Here is a 26,239-nt window from a genome sequence, read left to right as displayed (position 1 = left end):
TCAAGCCAGAAGATGAGACTTCACAACATAACAGGACATATTATAATCTCAGTGCTTGCCTTCCTGTAGGATTTGATATTTGTATGCTGTATAAATACAAGGCTCTATCCTGTTGCAAGTAGTTCTCTCTGCTCTGAATGAGAGACTTGATTCTGTAGAAACTTGCTGTTACTCAGCTTCATCAGCTGCAGGTTATAACTTACTGTCCTCTTGCCTATGCACATAGCTAGTTCCTTGCTCTCACGCTATGGGCAGCTAGTCTAGGTACAGATTCAGTTCCACAGATAATTTCTTTTTATCCTTTAAAACCCCATGCAAAGTGTATGGTGATCTCACATCTTTGACAAGAATAGGATTGCTGGCTAGTGTAAGGATATTCACATTGTTTTCTACGTTCGGTGTTTTCTTCTCTTACCATTGTGAGGATTGTATGGCATCTTTCTCTTTGCTGATAAAAATATGGGGAGGGGGGAGAACTGCCTGTGCATACCAAGCTGTGTAGTGCTTCTGCTCGCCCCGGTCTTTACCCGTTAAGTTGAGATCAGAGACCTTATCCTGCTGGGAAGGGAAGGTGGATTTGAGCTATAGCTTATAAGGACTTGTCACATCTGCTGTTACTCTTGCTCAATCTCTGTAAGTGTCTGGTTGTCTTTGTGATAACATAAATACGGAGATAGGTGAATATATTTGGGAGGAATTGAGGAGATGCATGCTGTAAGTTTTTGGAAGGGAGGCTCTTGAGAAATGTGCTTAATTTACCTTTTTACTTAGAGTTACTACTTACGGGGGGGAGGAATCTGTTTACTTTCTTGTGCTTGGAAAAAGGGCTTACCAACAACAAAAGGCATTGTAATGCTTCCCTATAGTCTGGGATTATTGAACAAAAGTGTCTTGCTGTGCAATATTGTTGCTGTGCTCAATGTTGTATGATAACACATGTTTCTCAGCTGTTGTTGATTCCTCAGTGGCACAGACTTCAAAGGAATGTGCTGAAAGAGAGCCATGGCAAGGGAAAAAACGAGTTTTGTTCCAGTGGCCTGTACCATCCATCTGTTTAAATACTTTGTTGAGCTATTCCAGAGTGTTCAGTCATCCAGTTAGGGCTGACGAGCAATTACAGCTGAAATGGAGCTGGCTACGAAGAGACCACCTAGAGAACACTTAAATGCTACCTTCCCCCTAAGAGCCCCCTGCCATCCCAGCCAGCAAGAACAGATAAGGCTCATCATTTAGGGTATCTTTCAACATGACATTGTTTAATTCCTAATGCTATTGAGGATTTATTTATTTTTACTCTCTGTGCTATCTTTAGCACAAGAAGGGAAGAATGGTAATGAGGACAGAAGGTCATTTCTGTAGTTTCCTTTTCATGTGTAATAAACCAGATCTATAATTCAAATGAATAAATATGTTATTAGCAAAATCTTTTTTTCCTGAAGTATATGGGATATTTAACAAACCACTCAAATGCGTGCAAAGGTAGCTGAATACAATACATTGCTGAATTAAGTTTAGTTCCAAAACACTAGCAGTAAAGTTACCTGTCTTAATATTGGAGTCAATTATATGGTAATGTATCAGTTGGAGTTTGGGACATATTCTGTAGTTCAATCCATGGTAACAAAGTTAAAACAACAAAAACCGAAACTGTGTATGTGCACGTGTATTATGATACAATAGTATGCTACTAATTCCAAGTATTATAACTTAAATTTTTCCTTAAATTCTTACGTTGGAATCCACTGTGTAAGATAGGTCTCAACTCATAGTTGCCAATGAATCTTAAAATTGTGCCCTGTGTGTTTTCGATAGTCCCAGATACTGGAACTCATGGGAATCTTAACAGGGAGACTGTAAGTAACTATTGATAACTTCTGAGTATTCTCGAAATTTTTCTGTGTGGGACTGACATTCATTTTGAGGATTGGGTCTAATACTGTTGAAACAGTAATATGTTTTTCATTTAAGAGGGTTTAAGTTCCTTTATGAATGGAATATGGTCATGCAGGTACACTAAGAAGATGCTTGAGCCTTGAAAAATTGTGAGATGCTCTAGTATTTGTTTTTACATCAGCAAACAAATGGTACAACTCTAAAGGCAAGCTTGGATGTTGTCCTCTGCTGTAGTATTACTCCTGCCTTTGTATTGTGATGTGACATGCTTCTGAGAAGATAGTTCTTTCTCCTGTTGTCGGCAGTTGTTGTTGGTGTTTTGAGATGTCATGTTTTAATGCTTTACTGCCTCTTCTAGAAACTTCCATCCCTTTTCCTCTCAAAATGTGTAATGTAACTGACTTCTATCCAGCTTCTGCCCTTGCTTCAGGGCTGAGGTTGTAGTCTGAATTCATTTATTCCCTTTGGAAGCTATACTACGTGTAACCTTGTCTCGTTTCCCTTCCTGCAACAGTACACGATGTATTTCCAGTATGCACCTTGCTGTGTCTCTGGATCATCTAGTTTTAAAATGGCGAGGCAGTGTTGGTGCTTTATTGTGAGTTTCCCTTTAATCTTAGGATCTATAACTTCCTTTTGTTTCAACTGAACTGAAAGCTTTTTGCTAGAAGACTTTTGGACTCCTGAAGTGTTTGACAATGTTTTTAAGCCGTTATTCAAAGGGGATTTGGAGTTTCCGGAGCAACCTTTTGAAACTTTGCATTTTATTGTCAGTCAGCAGTTTTGTGAGCACGGATAAGGAAAGTCTAATTCCACTGGGCAGCCAGATGTTTTGCGTCTATGCCAAAGTGGGGAGACAGTGTGGCTTCAGGAGTTGAAGGGTCTGTTGTTCTTGTCACTACCCTGTTTGGGAATCTTCAATAAATCATGCCAGCTTTTGCTTATCCCCCTTCCCCTCCTTCCTGCTGTGCTTATACTGGTTGTGACAGCCTCCTACAGAAGCTGAGAGCAAAGCATTCTTTGTTGCTTTATAAAAAGTACATACTGTCAGTTTGTGGTTTTTGTTAATACTAAGCTTAAAGCCATAGCATGTAACTTGGCACTTAGTGAATTCATAGCTATTCTCCAGTAGACTAATGCTAATGTTAATTCTGATTAGTGTGGTGTTAAGTGTGTGTGTGGGGTGGGGATAAAGAAAGCAATTATCAATGAAAATAGGGGGAAGAGTATTTTTTAAACCTCCAATCCCCCTGTTCTTTACTAAATTTGCCTGATCTCTTGGTAAGTGTCTTTTGAAGGCCTGTGAGATCCCTGATGATCCTTGTCTTGCTTCTCCTGCCTCTATGTGACCTGTGAAGGAAAGAAAACCAGTAATGAACTCAGGAGATGTCTGCACATGTCAGACTCTTTCTGAAGAAGGAAGTAGAAAGATGCCAGAAGTAATGATGTATAAAAGACGATACTGGGAATCAAGGTACCAATTGTTTAAATGCACCTTTGAGGCTGTATGGCTAGCAATATTAATTTAGCCCTACTACCTAGAATAATCGGCATGCTGAGAGAAACATATGGCAGTAGTGGAATGCCCTTATCCTTGCCCATCAGAAGGTGGTTGTGTGGCTCTCTTAAGCATGTTCTCACTCATCAGAATTGCTCCCCTGGTGTATATGCTTGCTTTGGGTTTCATCCAAGGCTCTAGGTCAATCAAAGCCTTTGCACTGGTGTCATTGGGAGTGAGGACAGAAACTTTTAATGAACAGCTGCACGCTTGATGCTGTGTATTTCAAGTAGTGAAATTGGCACAGATGAGCAACAGGAGTAACAAACAGTCATTGAATACAGCGCGGTGCTTTCGTGTTATTAATGGGATGGGAATTGATAACCTGATACTCCAAAGAGATAACAAAGGCTATTTATCATACAGGGGAACATTGATTTTGAAGGAGTTGGGAAATAGTTCGGTAAAATCTTTCATCAGAACTTGTTCCAGTGAACAAGATCTGTCAGAAAATGACAGAATTAACAGGAATTTACAAAGTAGTCTGAATAGAGAAGTAATTTTCTTATTACCAGTGTTGCTGTACTGCAGTTCCAGTGCTTGTTTACCAGCTTACTTGTTTACTCATATCTTTTAAATTTGGCTTTTATTTCAAACTGAGATATAAATAAATAAAAGTATTTGGGCTTTGCTCCTTCCAAGATTGGAAGACTTAGGGGGAGGGGGTGACAAAATGAAATGATATGTGAAAAGTTTATCTATGGTATGTGACCTTTCCTTCTTTCCCAAGAGCAAACCAGAAAGCAACCAACTTAATATAAAAAACAGCAGAAGTCCATGGGATTAAACTATGCTGCATGAGATTGTCAAAGAATTTTCTCAGAGGCCTTTTGATACAAGTAGATACAAGATATCAGTGAGGGTGATCTGGTGCAAGAAAACTCAGTTCATCGTTATAACTCAAGAATGAAGATAATATTCTTCCCTAGGCTTGCTACTTTCCAGTAGGAAAAGCTGATTACCTGCCCCTTGCTTTTTAATGAAGCAGCGAAGCTTACTCTCTCTGCAGACAAGGCTAGAAAATAAGGGGGCATACCTTTAAGAGGAGGGAAGGGCCCTAAGGGAAGGCTTGATTGTGTCTGCTGTCAATAAACTGAAGCCCTGTGCAGAAGGGGTCATGTTCTGTATCAGGAGCAAAGGGAAGAGGCTCATTCTTCCTAGATAAGGTGACAGGGAGCCGGGCTGTCACCATAAGCTAAGAACCATGCTTTATAAGGTATTCAAGTGGCAGTTTTTGGTTTACTTAAACTTTTAGCAAGACAGTTTCTGGGTGTTCAGTTTCTCAGGGCTTGCCAGTCTTCTGTTCTGAGGCACTGCAAAACAAATCATCAGCAATGAGGTGTTACAATAGTATATGGAGGCCTTGTGACCTGTATTGCCAGGTCCTGCTCGAATGCCTGGCCAGAGATGAGCGCTGTCCTACTCTCATGGTGGGAATGTGTGGCTGGTGGGCTGCCCCCCTGGCATGGCTCCAGCAGAGCTGGAGTCACAGTGCAGGCCTGCTGAGTCCTGGGCCCAGCGTAGTCCCCTTCCTGCATCAGCCATTACGGGTGTCTTTGTAGCCCAACATTGCCTCTCCTTGTCTGCGTTGGTAGATGTACAGTTTGCATTGTGCCTTTTTAAAATGTGCTGTCCTAAACTCCGCATTGCCCATTTCCCATGGCACCTGCTATCGTTCTGTTAATGCTTCTAATTTGGAATGGATTGTTTGTGTGCTCTGCGTGTCTGACAGCACTGCCACTTCTCTCTGTTTGACTCTTCCTAAATACTTGTTCATGAGCTAGTGGCCTTCAAGGTGTTTTTTTGGTAGCAGTGTAGCATTTGCTTTTGGATGGGAGGGAGAGATACTGGAATGCTCTCTTCAAATCTCACAGCTGCAGATAGAGATATGCTTTTAACTCCCCCGCTGCCCAGCTGTTTGTGGCCAGGGGTGGGGGATGCTTGCTTTGCCATTTCCCCAGCCTAGAGCTGGGTTTAACTTACACTGAGCACCTGTCCCCTTGTGATTCTGACATCCTGTCAGGACTCATTCCCTCTGCCCCTCAGAAGACTGTTTGTTTTGGGCAGCAATCTGCCTTATCCTAATAGGAAACTCAAGCCAGGAATTTTCCAGAATTGCTCCCCTCTCTCTCATTGTCCTTCACTGACCTCTAATCTTTCTTGACAAGATGCTTAGTTTCACCTATCCGTTGCTTTTCCCTCTCACTCTTCACCTTTGATTATTTTTCCAGGAGCGAGCTGCTTAGAAACATTAACCATTATAGATGTGTGCAGCAGTCAAATACAGTCAAATTCCTTAACTTTTTAAATCTTGAATCTAATACTAAAATGCTTATGGCAGGTGGATGTATTCTATGTCTATTACTTGCCACTGCAAAAATATCCGTCCTCAGCAGAGGTAAGTCAGCACAGCGGTTATACTTTCATATTACAGCATTCCCATGTTACTTGTCATAGAAGCCCTAATTCTCCCTCTGAGCGTAAACCACTGCTATAGTAAGAGCATGTAAGTTCAAACTCTTTTTGTGTAGAAAATGCTAATGACTTATATTGGTTTTTGTTTTTTATGTGCTATAAGATATAAATGTAATATAGGTAGAAGGAATTGTAATGAAGTTTTGTCAGATTTATGACTTTCTAATTGCTTGAGAAATAGCGTTACCTCTAAACAAGTCTTCTCTTCTGAAAGACTTAAATCATTTACCTCAACTTTTCTAAAAACATATTTGCTTTAGTTATGTGGGTAGCAGCGAAGATGACTGGATTTATTTAAATATACACGTGAAAGATATTTTTCCCTATTTTATAGTGCCCTCTGCACTTGTCATCATAAACTTTTATGCAAAAGCCTAAATAATTAGATATCTATATGCTTTCTGACCGTGATTTACTTTAATAACCCATCATGATCTCAGGACAAACTATATTCGTCTTCGGAAGATAAAATTTCAAATTAATCTCCATTTTCATCATGACTAGTACGAATGAGCATAGTATTCAATGTATGTGCTTTTTTTTTAAGAGTCAGCTTCTTTCTCCCAGGGACATTAAGCATGTGGTAGGCAGAAGACAGTTCTGCTATAACAGAATACAAAGTGAAACAAGAGGGAAGACTGTGCTGTATGAGCTGAAGTATCCTCCCAACATTCCTATTGTAAAACCTTCTCTGACATGAAAAAGGTGGGTAATGTCTGGTAAGCTGGGAAGCCGGGATGTTTCTTGTCAACCCCCAGTTCTTGAAAATGTATAGTGTTGCTCAGTCTGGGCAACACAGGCAGGCTGTTTCTGTGAATACAGAGTGCTTTCCTAGCTATGGACCATGGCCCCTTGTTAGAGGCCCAGGCTCAACAGGACTTCTGTTTCAAGTCTGGGGCTTATGAGGAAAGATGTGCTTCCAAGCACAACTGTGAAATGGAGCCAAAATAAGTTTGGACACCATCTGAAACTGGGATCTCACTCGAAAAGAAAGAAAAAAAAAAAGACTTCTTAGAAGCAATGGATGGTATTTGAATCTCTTGCGTGTGATGTTGTTATATACAGCAGTACTGTCAAGCCTTTTTTTTTTTTTTGCTGGTATTGGAAGGGCTGTGGGCAGATGAGAATCTGAGTTGGTCTTAATATTGAAGAGGGAGTCATCTGGGATGTTTCATTCATAATGCAAGCCCTAGTACAAGATTACAGGATAAACCTCCTTTGGATATCTAACCACTATGCAGCAACTTTTTTCATGAAAATGAGAAGGTTGGTATAGCTACTGGATGACTAATTAGACCTTAAACCAGCAGTTGGCACATGTATGCCTCACCCTGAGTCAGGGAGATCCCAGCAAGATGCCACTGTAATAAAGTCCTACTCTGCAAACAGGTGCTTAATTAACTTGTATGTCAACATGACCACTTACTTCTGTCAGTACTCTGAAATGATTAACAGCAGGGTGCTCTTCTGAAGTTTCAAATGCACAGATGTAAAGTTATGATAGCTGAACAAGATGACACCTAGGAGGTGAGCCACAGTAACTGTTAGTAACAGTGCCTATGTGCTGTGGCTGTCCGGTAATGTCAGGGGACACTTCTGTCAAAGACATTAAACTAACGTGACTTATCTAGCACCCTTGCCTGTGATAACTGTGTGCACATAGTTGAACTGTAGCATCTCTGCAGGCAAGGAGCTCAAAGAAAGATCTAAAGCTTAATGTTCTTATGGCGTACTTAACAACAGCACTTTGTGAACGAGCTCTTAAGGAGCAGGTGTCAAAGTAAAGCTTCCTCTCCTGAATGGCTGCAACTATGTCAGAAGTGCTAACTAGAAGAGCGTATTTACATTACAAGCTTGTTAATTGGTTTCAGAGGTACTGGTGAATTGTTAGCTTACACGATCTGCAAGGGCTAGAATCAACAAGATATGTCAAGTGTAATCTAGGAGAGGGCACTTAGATGTGGCAGGGCACGTTAGACACTCCTGTCTACTTTTTACAGCATCTTTTCCTCCTCCTCATGCTTTAGCCTTCCCTACAAAGCAGGTATCTGTAATGACCAGTGAGCATTGTTATCTTACATACAGAACTCTTTGAGGCTTTGTGTTCTTATGCCCAACAGAATTTCAAAATAATCTTTCTGTATGTCCAGCATTGTAGTGTTGCTGTGTGTCGTGTTCCATGTCTTACTGACTTCTGCAACCAGTTTTAATAAAGTCAATCCTGTGATTGTTGAAGTGTCATCTGAAATATGACACTTCAGAAAGACACATTAGAAAAATAGCTCTAAGTCCCAATGTGGGTCCTTTTTGAAGAACTTGATATTGAAGTGAGACATTAAAGCAAAGGCAAATCTAGGGAGTAGTTTGCTTTAGGTGCGTTACTATAGCCCTTCTCAAAAAAAGGTTTTGGTGATGTGATTCCCTGCAGTGGCTTTATTCCTGAGAGAGAATTAATACAGATTTTCAAAAGCCTTCACGAAGTAAGGAATCAACGATACTGATCTGCGAGCTTTTACTGTTTATCTTTTTTTTTAATCCATATAGTAGTAAACTGGAGTGTCGTTTGAATTCTGTAACTTCAGTTTTGCAAGGAGAGCTCTCAGTTCTGTTTTGCTATGCTGGGCCCATTGTCAGGATGTCTGTTTACTTTGTACTCTTTATCAGCCTGAGATGCATACAGAATCATCTAGGTTAGAAGAGACCTCCAAGATCACCTATTCCAACCTCTGACCTAACACTAACAAGTCCTCCACTAAACCATATCACTGAGCTCTACATCTAAACGTCTTTTAAAGACCTCCAGGGATGGTGACTCAACCACTTCCCTGGGCAGCCCATTCCAATGCCTAACAACCCTTTTGGTAAAGAAGTTCTTCCTAACATCCAACCTAAACCTCCCCTGGCACAACTTTAGCCCATTCCCCCTTGTTCTGTCACCAGGCATGTGGGAGAATAGACCAACCCCCACCTTGCTACAGCCTCCTTTAAGGTACCTATAGAGAGCGATAAGGTCTTCCCTGAGCCTTCTCTTTTCCAGACTGAACAATACCAGCTCCCTCAGCCGCTCCTCGTAAGACTTGTTCTCCAGACCCCTCACCAGCTTCGTTGCCCTTCTCTGGACTCGCTCGAGCACCTCGATGTCCTTCTTGTAGCAAGGGGCCCAAAACTGAACACAGTACTTGAGGTGCGGCCTCACCAGAGCTGAGTACAGGGGGACAATCACTTCCCTAGCCCTGCTGGCCGCACTGGCCATACAGTTTCTGTTTGTCACAAAGGCATGGTTAGCACTAACACTATAGATGTGTCGATGTATGTTCTTTCTGTGTTTTGCTCATGTGACTTAATTTCATTGAAACTATAGCCAAGCACACCTATGGAATTTGTAACAGTACTGTTTGCACTAGTAGTACTTCTTTCCTCAGGGTGATTTGACAATGTGTGAACCCAAGGCAGAGGCTTGATGTGTCTGAATTGGTGTCTTGTGCCTACATGTGCCTCTCTTCCTATGCAAACTTCAGGTTTTTGCTTCAATTCTCAGTTATTCCAAAATCTTAAAATGACCTATCTTTATTGCTTTATTTGCGTGCATATTTTTATTTAAGACTTCTATTCATAACTCCACTGGCATGGATTGTAATATCTTAATCCAAAATCAACTTTCTTTGGGAGCATAAAGATATATGGTGAATTTTTGCATAAGCTTCTGCAGAATGAGTTGCCTGGGAGATCTTTGAGGAAGTATCACCTGTGGGAAGTGACTGGAACTTTCTTCTCCACCTGAACTGGGTTCACTTACCTGGACCTTGTCCTTAGTACTTGTTGATGGGAGCGCAAGGATGTCTTTGCAGTCTCTTGTGCTGTTGGAAGTCCATCAGGAAAGAAGCCTGTCTTCTGGCCTTCTCTGCTCCTGTTGAAGAATTGTGTGGTACCAAGTTGTCTATCCTTATGCTGTCACTTTTTGACCTGGAGAGCAGTCTGGAAAGAGGAGATGCAGTCTTGTGATCATGGGTTAATGTTCAAAGATAGATACCATGATGGCAGTTTCTCTTTTTTTTTTTTTTGCCAGTATTTGTTCATTGAGTATTGAAACTCCCAACCATCTCAAATCACCTATGTTGACTTTCTTAAACCTCCTGGGATCTGTATCTGAAACAAGCCTACACGCTTAACAGATTTTTTTATTTTTAAGCCTAAAGCACGGGTTTATTTAAGCATAGTGACAAAGTAACACATTCCTACATGCCATTTATTCTCATATGTTGCCTCTTTTGTATGTTGGTATTTGTGAGATGCTCTTAAGCTTCAGCCTTTATTGATTGGGTGTATCTGAAGAATCAGATGTAGGTGGTAGAGAATGAAGTAAACAGTGACTTGGTGTGACTCTATTCAAGTCAACATCCACAAACAAATATTGTGTACAAATCACTTCTTGTGTAAGCTTGCTTTTGTCTGTTTGAGTTTGTACTGATTTGTATGGTATCTCAAATTAGGGAAATAAATTGACAATTCACACTAAAAATAATATGCAAATTTATTTCCATGTCATTCACGTGAAATTCAAGTTGATTTATTCTACTTAAAAACACTGCTTCCTGGCTGTGAGAGACCCAGTAGCTTTATTAAAATGAGTCAGAACGCTAGCTGTCTTCTGAGACTAGGCTACAACTCTGCTTGTATAGATTTACCAGTGACTCACTTGTAAGTGAATATAACTTGATTAAAAATGCATTAAGCATTAATATTGGGGTGGTACTTGTGCTTTAAGAAAAGCCTTTAAAATGTTTTGAAAAACTGGAGTAACTTAATGGCTCTGAACTTAATTAAGTGTAAAAGTACTTAACAAAGAAAAAGGTCAGGATTTGTCACTGGCTTGAGGCTAGGTTGAGTGCTTTCTGAAGTGCATCATTGTTAGGGTCAGGTGTTAGGTACATAAAGAGTCACAAGTTTCATTTTCTGGAGAAACTTCTCCATCTTCAGCTCTTGGTGAAAGCAACCTGGTCTGAATTGTGTGTGGGTATTGCTTTGAGCAAGAGGCTCTCACTGGTTCTTCCAGCCTGACAAATTCTGTGATGTTATTTTCTCTTTTTTTTTTAAGAGGTGTTTGTACCATGCAACCACCATGTATCCACCATGCATCCGCGGTCTTAAGTGGGTTTTGGTAAAGTTTTTCACTTATCTTCATAGAACTTCGGCTGGATTAATAAAGAATTTCTTGGACTTTCTCTTCATTTTTCTGGCTAATGCAGAATGTTTATTTAAAAAGCTGGCATGGGACAAGTTGATGTGACCTTTCTGCAAATTTTAGGTAAATTCTTAGCTTTCCAGAAGCTGAATTTTTATATGGAATTTAATGGTTCTGTACTTAAACGCAGTAGACGGGCAGAAATCATGCTCTAGGGAAACTTGCCACAGATATTATATATTGAAATACCTTATGATTTTTTTAGCTTAAAAAAAGGCAATAAACACAGTAAACACTAGAGATCATAATTCAGAATGCATCAAGTATAAAGAAAATCCTTCTGTTTAGGGTAGTCTTACCAAAAGTCAGTGTATACATTCACATGATGGGAGACATAAGGAGTTATATATAATATATACATACATACATACATGCTTTCCTGTAAGAAAGGAGCAATGAGATCGGATTCATGAATGTTGTACATGCATATTTGATTAAGGTGCATGTGGGGGGGAAACATACCTAGTAATAGATCCAGAATTTGAGGTGTGCTTGTTTAGATGCCGTTTCTTTTGTGAAAGGAATAAGCGTGGATTCATGTTCCTTCATGTATTTAGACTTCTGCAGCTTGTGTCCCAGGCAAGTTTATAATTCACAGATAATAACTGAGACTTAAAGAAACACCCCACTGCTGCCCTGCTGTGATTAAATCAGTGTTGAGCTACAGGCTTTGAAGTGGGAGCAAAAGAACAGTTTTTAATAAAGTTGGCAGTCAGGAGAAGTCCCTAATTACTGGAATAAAGGAAACATCACTCCCATTTTAAAAAAAAAAAAAAAAGAAAGACCTGGGGAACTACAGGCTGGTGAGCCTCACCTGTGTGCCTGGGAAGATTGTGGAACAGACCCTCCTGGAAGCAGTGTTAAAGCACATGCAAGACCAGGAGGTCATTTGAGACAGCCAGAATGGCTTCACCAAGGGCAAATGGTGCCTAACCAATCAGGTGGCCTTTTATGATGGAGCGACTGCATCAGGTGACAAGGGAAGACCCACTGGTGTTATCTACCTGGACTCCTGTAAGGCCTTTGCCATGGTCTCACACATCATCCTTATCTCTAAGTTGGGGAGAGATGGATTTGAGGAGCGGGCTATTGGTGGGTAAGGAATTGGCTCCATGGCCACACCCAGAGAGTCATGCTTAATGGCTCCGTGTCCAGGTGGAGGCTGGTGACAAGTGATGTCCCTCAGGGGACTGTCTTGGGACGGGTGCTGTTGAATATCTTTATCAACCACATAGGTAGTGGGATTGCGTGCACCCTCAGCAAGTTTACAGGTGACACCAATGTGAATGGTGCAGTTGATACAGGAGAAGGGAGGGAAGCCATCCAAAGGGTCCTGGACAAGCTTGAGAAGTGGGCCCACGCGAACCCAATGCGGTTCAGCAAGGCCAAGTGCAAGGTGCTGCACCTGGACCGGGGCAATCCCAGACATGAGGACAGACTGGGAGAACAACTCATTGAGAGCAGCCCTGCGGAGAGGACTTGGGGGTTCTGGTGGACCAAAAGCTCGGCATGTGCCAGCACAGCCCAGAAGGCCAGCTGCACCCTGGGCTGCAGCAACACAGGCATGGTCAGCAGCAGGTCCAGGGAGGGGATTGTCCCCCTCTGCTCTGCCTTGTGAAGCCCCACTTGGAGTGCCACAGCCAGCTCTGGGGCCCCCAGCACCAGAAGGTGTGGGGCTGTTAGCGTGAGTCCAGAGCGGGGCCACAAAGATCATCAGAGGGCTGGAGCACCTCTCCTATGAAGAAGGGCTGAGAGAGCCGGGGCAGTTCAGCCTGGAGAAAAGAAGGTTCTAGGAAGACTTCATTTCAAGCACTTTTGCATAAACTTTACACAATTTGTAAAATCTATATGGAATATGTGGATTGGTGTACCTTTCAGATGAAAACCTTATTTTCTTTCTTTCAATTACCATTTTCTGGTAAAAGCAATGCTAGAATAGGCTATTGGCAGATGGGGGGTGTAATTCTTTGCTGTTTTACTATATTAGCTAATAGATGAAGTAAATTTGTAAGATGGCAATAGTAGATGGAGAAGAGACAAAACTTATCAGGGCTAAGAACACGAAGATCACTAAATGGTCTCTTAATCAAAAGTACTTAGCAACTACAGCATCAGTTCTTTAAGTCTGGCAAATATAAGCATCACAGCATGTGTTTACTTACGTGTAGGTACCTGAATTTTAAAATCCTGAGTTTCTTAACTAAGGAACAGTAAATGAAAAGTTCCCTTAAGAGAGCCTAAACTGAATCATGGGAGATTTAAAGGGAAATCTTAGGTTGCAGTATATTCTGGCATCTCCTGCTGATTGTTTAGTCATATACATCAATAATTATCAATCCTAATAACTTCTCTATTTTCTAAATCAAAATGTGGTAGTAATTTAGAGTCACTGCAAAGTGTCAGAATGGTTTCTTGAGGAATCACTTTGTCATTTGGGTAAAAAGGTACGACTTGACTTAACTGCTTTCAGGCTTATGTTAGAAGCCAATAATTTAGCACCTTTATTCAGTAAACGACAATCTATCACCTAAAGAAAAGTGGCTGCAGTTGAAATCTGAGCACGGAACACATCGATGTGCACACATTGTGCTGATCCTAAAAGCAGTGACCCAGTGCTAGCTGAGGTGGGCTGCAGAAGAGCTGTGTCACTATCATTTTTTTTTCCAAATACAGTAATTGGTGCTACGGAAAGCAGATGGGCAGTGAATGCAGGTTTTTGTGTGCAACAATGAGAGAACACGTGAATTGGCCTGTATCAGTATGTTGCCAGAGTTGATTGAGATTTTCTTGACAAATGGGTACAGAAAAGTTAATTGTAGAAGGCCCTGCGTCTATAGGGATGTGGTGTTCCAGTTTTTCATTTAGGATTGAATTAGGCAATACTGGTAGTACTGCAGTGCTACCAGCCTTACGGTAATACCCAGGCTCATCACCAAAGCTGTTGTACAGGGAGTAAGAAGGTCTGGGAGGTCAGAATTAAGTGTCTGGGACCAACAAGCCCTTATTACTGATTGTGCTGTGGAAGTAGGGCATAGCACTACAACAGAATCTCTAGAAGTTAGTATCAGTTGCAAACCATAGCATTTTTCATATTGGAGGCAATGTGCACAGTACATATTGGTGTTGTTGGAAGCAGGTTTTAGATGGAGAAGGGTATTAAAAGATCTGTCAACTCTGAGTTTGTCAAATGTTTCTGTAGCCTGCCTACTTTGGCCATCTTTTATCCACTTAGGTTGATGGTCTGTTGAAACAAATGGCTCTTTGATGGTGTGTTGCCTTAAAGGGATCACTTGATTAAAGTGTCTGTTAAAGTTCACTAGTCAAGCAACACCTATAAATCCTGTTGTATTTGGTAGCTTGACATAATGGAGCGTTTGTGTGCTTCTGTACATCCCTTCAAGTAGGGGAAAAAGACGCTTCCATACTTTCACGGTACCCGTGCATTAAAAATATCAATCATTGCATTTGGGGTGCTTTCTAACTGTATTTTTCACTTAAGAATTTGTCACTTCCTTTACAGTGACAATTACCATGCACCAGTGGAACAGCATGCATTATTTTTGGTATTCTTCTTCAAAAGGGCTAGATTAAGATCTGAGCTACAGCTGTTGTAAATGGAACTCTTTTTGTTATAAAGTCTTTCAAGGTTGTTCCCTTTTGGGGGTTAATTGATTAAGACGTGTACTGAGTTGGCCTGAATTTCTCTTGCTAATTGAATAAAATGAAACCACAGTCTACATACAAAAATCAGCAATGTGAGTTCCTGATTGGTAGAGCTGAATATTGCTTTGAGATCTGTTTGTCTGTTGTTGGCATATGTAGAAGTGTTTTATCCCCCAAGACCTGGAGATTGACATCCTACTTTACTAGGTCTGTCTGTCTCTAAATGTTGCAGAACAGATGGTTAATTCAAAAAACAAGAGTATTAAAGCTGAGTAGCTAATCTGATCTTCTAAAAATTAGGTTGCCAAAACAAGCTGCTGTATTTGATGTAGCCACTGAATTGGTCTATTTTTTTTTTCCTGATACAAAGACAAATCTCAGTCTAGTGCCTCAGTGCAAAGAGGTTGGTGGTTGTTTCAAAATTTTCAGCTTTTCAGCAATTATCTCAGAAATTACAATTAGAGAAAAAAAAGTTTCTTACATATTGTAGGTCTTTGAGAAGAAAAAAGGCTTATTTCAAATCCCTTGTTTTTCTAGGCTTAACACTGTGGTCCTGGGTTTTAAAAGCATCATGGACAAATTTCAGGAGTCAGGTAAGGTCGACACCTGATGATTTTCTCTTTAACCTGCCACAATTTGCTTTCTTTTTTTCTTTATTTACATAGTTGGTGAGATTAGAAGAAAAAGCAAACTGTTGGAAGAAAGGATTATTATGTTTACAAGCAAACTATTTTCATACAAAATAGCTCTTGCTGTCAACAGGTAGGATAGATGATTTCAGATAGGTGTTATGCCAAAGAAGCGCTTAGATCATCTAATCCAATCTGCATGCCACAGACCCACCTTGACTCTGGGCAGAACCTAATGGTAAATGAATCCACATACATCTGTACTGTATGAAAGGGATTAAAGCATTTGTTTTCTGCATTCATCCTGTTGGGATTATTGCTTGGGAACACCATTTCATACTAACCTACTTGCCTACTTTCAAATGAAACATTCAGATGAGCAGACTGCTGCTTATCTTAGCCCATGGGAGTTTAAATACTTGTAATTCTTCCTTGAGCTGCTGGAAGTTATTGTTGCTTAGCACTTTTCAGGATTCTCTGACCTTGCAATCCATTTTTCTGTGGTGGATTGATAAAAGAGTTTTGTACATGAATTTTGGGAGATTATTTTTCACTTATCTGCTGTTATAAGATGAGCTATCATATTTTGGGAGGAATAACTTTATTGTAAATCCCTATGCATGGTGTAAAGGTAGCTTGATCATTGTATAAAAGCTGGAGAAAACAGTGAAACTATTTGTGTATGCTTCTGCCTTGGTAAGTGCCTTTTAAGTTAAAATATTCAGGTTTTCAAATCTTCTTTTTGCTAATTCCTCTGATGTTTAACCCTGTGTATGAAAGGTGTTGGGCAAACAAGTGTAAACCGATTCCTTCCATCTGTTCAGTTTACACTGTTTTGCAGTAGAATTGAGCTTGCTGTGTAAGAATGTCGAATCTCAAATTTGTATAAGAAAAAAAATCCCCTCTGCCATAGAAGCAAGTCTGAGAGGAATTTACTTTGCTTGGCTGCATTTTTAAATGCTGATCAAAACCTTGACTTCCATGGGGCATTTTTTTTTTTTTGGCTTTTCTTAGAATAAAGGGTTGGTTTGGTTCTTTTTAAATTCTGCTTCTTCTAAGTAGCCTCAAGACACTTTTTATTTCAGGAACCAGTGGCTCTGTTGAAGCCATTGGCCATATCCTCAGACATCTGGAGGTGGCGATCTTGCAGGAAGGGAGTGTCATTTGAAGTACCACCTACTTGTCTGCTGATCCCTGTGATTAGGGCACAGAGTTAGATGTTCATACCACAAGTTCTTGCTCGCAACTTGAAATGGCCCCTTCAAAACTGATAAAAGAACAGTTCGAACTAGAACAACCTTGGTGAAGCCTGGAGAAAGCAATATGTTTGGGAAGAAATTGGCAGAGGCACCAAACTGTCTGAGAGCAGATGGAGTGTTGTCATCAGTTGCAAAATCAATGCAACTACTACAAAAAGAAATAAAAATTACTCTTGCTCTGCTCTTGCCAAACACAAAGAACAGGAGCCATAAATACCATTGGTAAATTGTCTTAGCTGCCAGTGAGCATCCTGCAGTTGTAATCAACAAGTTGGAGTTGTCCCTTCTAGTGCTGGGCAGCAGCTATTGCAGAAGCATTGGATTAGCAGTGATAAAATGAACCTTTTCCAGTTCTTGCCTAAGGACAGGATCTTTACAGTTTAGAAATCTCTCACTTCTCTTGCTCAGCTATTCTGGCTCTGTGGTGGGGTGTTTTAACAATAAAAATGAGATTTTCAGTGATTCTCTTGTGCTTGTGTTGCATGGTAAGACTTCCGTGTTTTAGTACGGTTCAGAGTTGGGCTGTAAAGCAGTTACTTTGTACGTATTAACATCATGTAACTAGTGACCTATCTGCCCTCTGAAATGCAGTTTTGGAATATTGTCATGTTTAGTAAATGTATCTGGTTGGCTGCTACGCGATTGACCACTATGGTGCATAGTTTGTGAGGGGATGGCCACCTCTAAATGAAAAGGAGCAGTCACGAGGCAGGATGCATTACTAGATCACTAGTGTCTACGGCAGATGTCTCTAATCCTTGGTTCCCAGGAAAACAACTGTTGGAGCAGAGACTGTAAGATGGAGAGCGGTTTGGTTTTAAATTCTGAAATCTGTTTGTACTGATCCAAGCTCCATTTCCATGGCAACAGGAAGTTTAGTGCTCTCACTTATCAACTTCAGCTGCTGGCTGGCTTTGGGGAGAGTAAATTGTTCCCTTATGCTAACCCCTTCAAAATCAGGAGTTGTGTTGGTATATTAGCACTGCATTTTTTATGGAGACAGAAATAATGAGAATTATTTCATGTGTTTTGTTTGAGAGACACTTAACTTTAACTGCTTACAGATGAGATATAAATGTTCAGAGTTCGTGCCAGGTTACCAAATTGTTAAGTTGTCATGTTCATAATGACAATGTAATGCATAAGATCACAGTTTCTCTCCTGATTTTGGGGGGCAGGGAGGTGGCTGGTGGTGTTCATTATGGTGTAGTTTTACAGGTTGTGAAGCAAACCTGGTGCTTGCTGCAACTAGAAGGATTAAATCTGACCTCTGCATGCTTTCCCTCCAGTTCTTTGTCAGCTGACAGCAGTAATGCAGGTGTCCTCCCTTGCTTTGCACCAGCCCTGGAATATATCAGTTCCAGCAGCAACCTACACCTAAAAACATCGTGAATCTGCACTCTGAGTGAGCCAGGGGCTCAACTGGATCACCTTCTTATGAGAATTTTCTAAGGTCCGTTTGTGCTATTGCCAGCAACGGGAGCTCCCAGGCACGGTCTGCATGGAGTTTATACCGGCAGAAGGGCTGCGCTGACCCCAGGGGAAAGCAGATGAAGGCCAAACCTTCTGGAAGGAGCCCCAAAGAAGCTGATGGCTCTCCTGGGTTCCAAGTGTAATGGGGTTTATTTAGAAGACCATGGAGAACATAAAGTATGTACTGCTAAGCTGTGTTCAGGACGAGAGCTGATAGGAGAAACTAGCAATCCTTTGGTTGATAAGTGTTCTCTGTTGTGAGAAAGTAGCTCTTCTGATCTGGAAGCTTTAGCTGGTTAAACAAAACTTTTTTTTCTAGTGACTTTGGCATTCTTATCAGTATTCCACTTAAAGCTGTTTCAGGGAGCATTGTAATTGCTCCAATTACTATTTGAAAGCACTTCTGTATTTCTGTAACTTGTACCATTCACTTTAATGTACAAGATCTTGACACAGTAGAAGAGTATTGAGTGTATGGGGAAACCGCGTTATACTAGACAATTGTAGCCAGGAGTGTTGTGGCTAATTCTGTCTTTGGTGTAGTATGGTAGTGTGGGGTGAAGAAAAAAAAAAAAGAAAAAAGATATCTCTCTGCAGGCTATTAACTCTGAGTACTTGGGTCCTGATTCTGTGTGTAGAACAGCATCACCAGAAATGCTGATGCCAGTTGAGCTTCCAACAGGTGCACTAAACTTCTAGTCTTCTAGTTCTCTTCTCTGTGGGCAGGTATTTCAAGCTTAACATATTTAGCCATCAGTTGGTCAGGGCAGGTGACCTGTATAGGCTGTATAGTCTATGAATGCAGCTGGAATGCAGGCGATCCTGGATAGGTATGAGTAGAAACAAAATTTTAAGAGTTCCTTTCTGTTTTTTGTACTTTTATTTAATAGAAGTATCGGTTCATTATTTTTTTTCTTTAAGAATCATGAGGTCAGTAAACTAAGTCTTAGGAGGGAAAAGGGAAAATTGGTTAATCTGGAGATATTCTTATCTCATGAGCTGAAGTCTCATGGAGCAGTGTCTCCCTGCCTAGATCCCCTTTTTAATTCCAGATTCAACCTGTTAGCTTGTTTAGGTGCAATATACCAGGCTTATGGGGAGCTATGTATATTTCATCTAGGCAAGCTGTCTTGGGAACATGGAACACCACTGCTGTGATGGTCCTGTCTGTCATGTCGGGTAGGAGGTTCCAGGTTTGCTCTAGAAAATGGAGGACTCTTCCTCTGCTGCGCTGGCAGGAATTCAGTTGGCATTTGCCAGTGTAAAACTAAAGATTGAACAGGAGCTGGTAGCAGAACAGATGACGTGCATTTTTCTTAGAACATAAATACAGCAGTGGGGAAGAAAAAGCCCAAAGTAACCATAATTGAATAATCATATCGCTTAAGTGTAGCCAGGAAATCTTGTTTGTTTGTATTAAGTAGAAATATGTCAACATTTTTCAAATGTAAGACAATAATTATTCAGCAATTACAGGGTTTTTTTTCTGTTCCAGCAGTCAGTAAGTCTATAAGCTAAAGACAAATTTTAAGAATGTACATGGATAATGTACATCTTTTCTGGAGGAATATACTCCCAAACTACCTGCAGTTAAATGTAGAAACACTAAGTAATCCAAGCAATGGAGCTTCTAATCTTCTTTAAAACGCTACTTGAAGAGTTGCTCTAGCACATACCATTCCTTCTCTCCTGCAGGTGTTTCTTACCTTGAGTGTGAATTTAAATGAGTCTTGAGGTATGAAAACATCAAGAAAACTTGGCTGTAACTTCTCTTCCTGTGTAGCAGCTGTTACTTAATAGGACAAGTCAGTATATGTGTGTGTCCTGTCAGGCAATTACTCAGTTGCTGCTTATCTGAGGGAGGAGCTTATTCAGCCACTCGTTTTATCCCTAAGTGTTCAGTTCTTTTGTGTTTATTTGACTTTTCTCAGTTTTCCTAAGTTATAGATTTGATTTAAAAAAAAAAAAAAAAAAAGGAAGAAATGAGCACAATTACATCAATTGCATAGCAAGCTGTGTGTGATACAAGTACATCATAACTGATTGAAAACCTCGTGATGTTTCTTTTCTCTCATGACTGGGAATAATCTTCTCACTAAAAGTGTTTTTGTTCATGTTATGTAATGGTCATGCAGTGTGAGCATAACAGGCAGCTTTACCTGAGATTCTGTTATTTATATTTTGGTTAGTGTATGTAAAAAAGCTAAGACGCAGTTGAACAACTTCAAAAATACATAAATGTTGAACCCCCTCCCCTCCCCTCTCCCCTTTCTCCCTTCTCTTCTTCACCTCCATGTAGTATGTCTAGGCAACATAATCAGTTTTCTGGTGCTATTAGTCACTTCTTTATATCTGTAAATAGCTATCTCTTCCACTCAGAATCTAAGAGATAAGATTCTTATTCACGTCATTCTTGGATGTAATTTACTTACCAGTAGTCACACTACTTACATTATGCTACTTATTTTTAGAAGAGTCTAGGAGTTGTAATTGAATTACTAAGAAGAATGATCCGATCCATTATCTAGCACATAGTACTGGTCAAATGGCTTTTAATGGCATGAAAATATAACCTCATTAGTATTAAGATTATATGTATTTTCCCCAGAATCAGAGTTTGTCGAGAATGACAAGCACAGAAAAAATTAGCATCACCCCATAATCTTGTACCGTTACACATCTGAATATAAAGGAAAGCTCTCAAGCTGCTCTGGGGCTTAAATATTTAGCTGTTCCATCTTTAATGTAGGTAGGGGCTTGTACTTGACTATAATGCTGTTTTGTGTGGGGACTTTGTGTGCTATTCTATCAGTAAAAGTGGGTGAAATTAAAAAGCTCTTAAGTATCTCTTAAACATATGCAAATATAGTAGCGGCAGACATGCAGTTATATTTTCTTTCAGAAAAGGACTACTTCCAACTCATTTTGAAGAGATCAGACTCCTTTTACTGGTGAAGGTGACATCAGTTTATCCGTGCCTTGGATTAAAAAACTGTTTCTGTCTTGGTGACTTAGCTTTAAATCTTATGCTTGAGACATACACAAACCATAAAACCATGAAGTGGAAACAACTTTTGGTCAGCTTTTCAACTAATATGCATAAGAAGCCAATTCTGAAGTTCTTAGAACAGTAATTGTGGTTGGTTTATGAACATACTTCATAAACTTATGGATTCCCACCCATCCCTTGCAGACAACATACACTTTTCTGTGTGTAGTTCCAGACTTATTTTGGGTAATGTGTATTTAATTCATGTGATTGGCTAAGAGAATCAACCTATGTGCCCAAAATTATACTTCCATTTGTGTTCCTCTTCTGCATCTGTATTGCAGCTTGCCTTGCGGGGTTCTCTATATTTGCTTTCATATGATGCAGCAGGCCAATGGCCAGCAAATGTTGATTCTGTACTTTCAAGGAAGAACTTATTTGATATCTGTCTGATGTAAGCAATGAACTGAATTGTGTGTGGATTACTTCTTTCTGCTGCAAATGGAAATAAAATGTTTTATCTCTCTCCACTTTATACAGTAACAACTAAAATAAGGTTTTAAGCCTGGGTGAATGATGATGATCAGGGCTTGGCTCTGTAATGAAAATTTAAAATTGCCTTGAAAGTATCTTACTATGCCGTGCTCCTGATTTGCAGTTTACCCAATAAGCCATTTGGCTACAAGGTACCAATAGGCACACCTTTATTTTTAAGATGGCCAGCATTTTGTTTGAAAGAATGCCATACTCTATTTCTACATGCAGCACAGCTTTTTGCATTTAGCTTTAATAATTTATTCATTATTTTCTTTTGCTTTCAAGTCATTTTAAGATTTCCTAGAAGGTATTCCAGAATGGAATAACTTTGGGGAGGGATATATGTGCTTGTCAAAGACAGCTCATTTGTATAGCCTTGAAGACTCACTGTGTCTGCTGTCTGTGAAGGGCAGCTCCGAGTTAAGGATGCACTTTCAGCACTTTCAGCAGCTGTGGAGATCTGTGTCCAGACACTTGAGGGCACTAGGACTGGGGTGTTTTGGTGACAAACAGTTCTGTTGTCCAGTTTGGTCCATATTCACCTCGCTAGTAAGAGAGCAGCAGCACTTTCCTTTATCTTCCAGTTTCTAGGACTTACTCCAGAACATTGCAGGGTTCTGGATTTTTTTTTCAGGGAAGTTTTTGAAGGTATATATTATTGCTGCAATTTTAAATGAGAATACATGACCTATTATATGAGAAATTTTCAGAACTCGAAGTCTAATTTCTGTGTTTCTCGTTGGATAAAAAAAATGCTCAAGAGATGTCTCTTCCAGATACATTGCTTTATTTTGGTGAATTAACTTCCAATTCTAAACGATGGAATGAAAGCAAGTATTTGCAAGTGGGAATGAGAGTGTGGATATGTCTCATCTTTCAGGTTTCCCTGAGACTGCTGCCTATACCTCAGACTTCATATATGGCAAACCTGCTGCTGTGATCAAGGTCTTTCCTAGGACATAACATGCTCCAATATTGAATATTGTGGAGAGCTTGTGCAGATGTACAAATTAAATTCATTTTTCAGCTATGTGATATCCAATGTCTGATGTACTCTTATAGTCAAGTGACAGCAGTTAGTTTTATTGTGATCTATTGTGATCTTGTGATTTGTCTGGTGATCTAAACCAATTTCAATTAATGTTGGGCAGGAGTCAAGCTTGAAACAGAATAATTTTTGGCTGGATTGCCACCAGCTTGCTAGCACTGGCACTGCTAGTGCAAAACCAAACTAATTGTTGATCTGTTAATGGCAAACTGCCAAGAAAATGCTGATTCTGATTTCAGTCCATTTCAAAAAAATATATTTATTAACAATTACTTATGAACACTGCAGCGATGATAGCATGGAAGACTTCACCATAAAAATGGATTTACATTTGTTTTCAAGAATCAGACATTAAGAATGTATGTATTTTTTTTGAATATGATAACTTAGTGAAATGTGTCTTACGTGTATAGTCTCTTTTTTTCCATTATAAAGGTTATTTTGGAGGTGACCGAGCCAATGTTTGTGTCTGTTAGCCTAAAAATATTTTATGTAACAAAGAAATAATTGCTTGATGATGCCTGGTCATGTTTTACAAAATCTAATAATCACTCATATAGGGAATTATGTCCTATGCAAAGTAAGTGTTTTCCTGCATCAGGTTATTCTCAAGAGGATTTATTGCAAGAAGGACAGATAATTGGAGTACAGAAACAAGACTTGTATTTTTAAATGAAAAAAAAAAAAGGAATGTCCTGTCTAAAATGTATCTGAGAAAAATCAGAGTGAATAGTAAGGTTGTCTGTCAGTGCCGGTGGTGTTGGATATTTCTTCTTCAGTTACACATCAAATATAAATAACTTCTGTGGCTCCTTATATTTGTCATTTAAGCTACCTCTTCTAAAGAACCTAACAACTTAAATTTCCGTCCCTTCTCTGAAATTCGTTTTAAACAAAAAATGCCATGTTTCATGGTGCTATTGGCTGGGCTGGCTGCAGGCAGCCCCGTTTGCCTTCTAGTGGGGAAGGCATGGTTGGCATGAGCATGCATCTAGTGCGTGGCAGGGACTGGGCTCTTCATGTGTTTTGTTGAAGACCTAGGAGACTTCAGAAGCATCTCTTTGTCCCATCACTGGGAAAATTGTATCAGGTTGTATAATGCTTTGCTGCCTCAGTGAACTTGCCAGCTCTAGCCAGGAGTGCGTCACTTCCATGCTGTCATTGGTGGTGTCTGATGCCACTGTGCTCTTGCATCTGCCTGTTGAATGCTGGGCTGAAAAAAAGCTAGCTTTTGCCTTCTGCAAAATGCTACCAGCGCAGCTGAGTGAGGAGATGACTCAATTTTTGAAGTAACATGTTCTCTATATGCTACATATTGTCTCTTCTTTTTTTGGTGTATGTGTGTGTAGTTGTTTTTTCTGTGTTGTTAGAGCTGTGTATCATCTACTAAAGTTTCTATCAATTCTAGAATTCTGTTACTTGTACAAAGGGAAGACTTGCTCCTCAAAATGCTGGCAAGAGATTGTGCTTTAAGTAGTGAATGCAGTAGCATGGGTTTGAAAGCCAGTGGTCTTCCATCGCTTTGATAGTTGACTGCTTTGAATCAATTTTCTAGTTCTTTTCCAAGAATTATTTGCTTTCCTGTGATTATCCTGTATGTATAGAATTATTTGAAATCCATTTACCATTCTCCCTCTTTATTGCAGCCATACCTACCTCACAGATCTGGACTAACACTAAACATTTAGATAAAGTGTTCTTGAAATAAACTTGGCAAAGGAAGCTAGTGCTAACCTAGACTGTTGGATTTCAGGAGAAAGATGTCTTTTTACATCAAATGATACATGTTGGTGGCAAGTTAAAAGTGCTTCTGCCCCCCAGTGTTACCCATGCTTTCTTTAGCATGGAGCATCTACTCAGGAAGTCAAGATTATTAAGTAGTGTTGCTACCCTTGTAGCTGGTCTGCAAAACATGACTCCAAAAATTATCTAATTAGCAATACTTTCAGTTGGACTTTGATACTAGAAATACAGAGAAGTCTTAACTCAGGTTGTTGGTGCCGTTACAGAAATCCACCTTTCAATCTGCAATGCTTACTTAGCATTGCTTACTTAGCTGTAGTCAATTGGATTAAAGAACAATTTTTTTTGTGCTTTTTGTCTGTAAAGAGTACTATTAAACACTGCAGCTGAATATCATGTGTATGTGTTGTATTATATTAATTAAAAACCTATAGGTTGATAGTATTTTGTGGAGTTGAATAAAATTTTCATTTTCATTGATGTATTTCTTCTTTTCAGCTGAAGAGGTTGCCTGAACTCTGACATCTTTCAATGACTGTGAACAGCAATAGCTAGTAAAGATGTATGAATGTAGTTTTAAAAGATGCCACTAGGATGTTGAAAACTGTCCCATCTAGCTGTATGGTGGTATTTCCACTTAGTATTCGATTAATCTTAAAAAGGGTAGATGCATTTTAAAGCTTGTGATAGTTTTAAACCCTAACCACACTAGTACTAAGTCAAATGAGTCGGTGCATTCTTAACATAATACCTGATGTTTAATTGTACCTGTGTTTTTTTCACAGAATGTTTATTTAAAAAGGAAGCAGTATAGATTTTCACTTGATGGGGCAACAAGAAAGCGCACGATAAAGGAAAAACAAAGGCAGACCTTCTGGGGATATCTGTATTCATTCTTCCCAATAGAAGTATAGGTTGCCTATATGGCATCTCCTTAAGGACCTAGTACGTGAAATGTTGCCTGTTGAAAGGCATTATTGAGGCTCTGTGGGAATTAGAGCTTCCTGCTTGATTTGGAAGTGAATGCTATAAAAGGGATAATTAGTACTTTGTGCTGGTCTCTTTTATGAGGGTGGAATTGTCTTATGTCACTCTGGGAATTGCTGTAAGGCAGAAGGGAAGAATGAAGTGGACCAACTGATGTTCAGAGTCTGAGGAAATATAGAAACCTTTGTATAAACTTCTGTCTTTGTTCATCACAGCTACAGAAGATCATAAACTTTTAGTCAGGGAGAATGTAAAAGTACAGAAAAACATTGTGATCAAGTAATCTGTGTAAACGATGATGGAAAATAAGCGTGGAGGTGGAGTAAAAGCAGTTTCTAGTTAGACCATAGTACATCAGTGTTGCAGGACAACTACAGATTTCTTTGGAAAAGCTGTCAATACTGCTCCTTGTAGCTTTTGCAGCATTAGAAACTGTGTCTACCTTGGAAGAAGTGAATCTGAATTAAGCGCAAAGGCCTACTGGGAACAGCGGGGGAAGAATGGTATTATGAGAGGATGGGGTAGAGGTGCTGAAGTATTCTTCAACCAGAGATGTTATCATCTCAGAATACAGGGGTGAATTAGCTGTTTTTTTGCATTCTGTGTAGCCTTTCAAAAGAGGATGGAGAGACTGAGGACTGACATACTGAGTTGCAATAGCTTAACAAGCTAATCCGCATCTGCTGAGCTGTGGTAATTTTGTGCAGCCTCTTAATCCATTTTCAATTCAAGTTAAAATGCTT

General features: G+C 39.8%; 1 protein-coding gene across 3 annotated transcripts in view; it reads left to right on the top strand.

Moving 5' to 3' along the window:
* RASSF8 (Ras association domain family member 8) overlaps window positions 1-26,239 on the top strand; it is an 83,585-nt gene that overhangs the window by 2,684 nt on the left and 54,662 nt on the right. The window contains exons 1-2 of one of the 3 annotated variants that reach the window (XM_067000498.1): window positions 6,494-6,631; window positions 15,369-15,424. The exons of 1 other annotated variant lie outside the window; for it this stretch is intronic. The gene's annotated coding sequence lies outside the window, so the exon portion shown is untranslated. Of the gene's footprint in view, window positions 1-6,493; window positions 6,632-15,368; window positions 15,425-26,239 lie in introns of those variants that run through there. One more of the 3 variants, XM_067000494.1, reaches the window with a different exon arrangement.

The sequence above is a fragment of the Anser cygnoides genome, chromosome 1 (assembly GCF_040182565.1).
Source record: "Anser cygnoides isolate HZ-2024a breed goose chromosome 1, Taihu_goose_T2T_genome, whole genome shotgun sequence".
In the NCBI taxonomy this organism is placed as follows: Eukaryota; Metazoa; Chordata; class Aves; order Anseriformes; family Anatidae; genus Anser; species Anser cygnoides.
The sequence above is the reverse complement of the archived record's forward strand: the minus strand, read 5'-3'. Positions and strand labels throughout refer to the sequence as shown.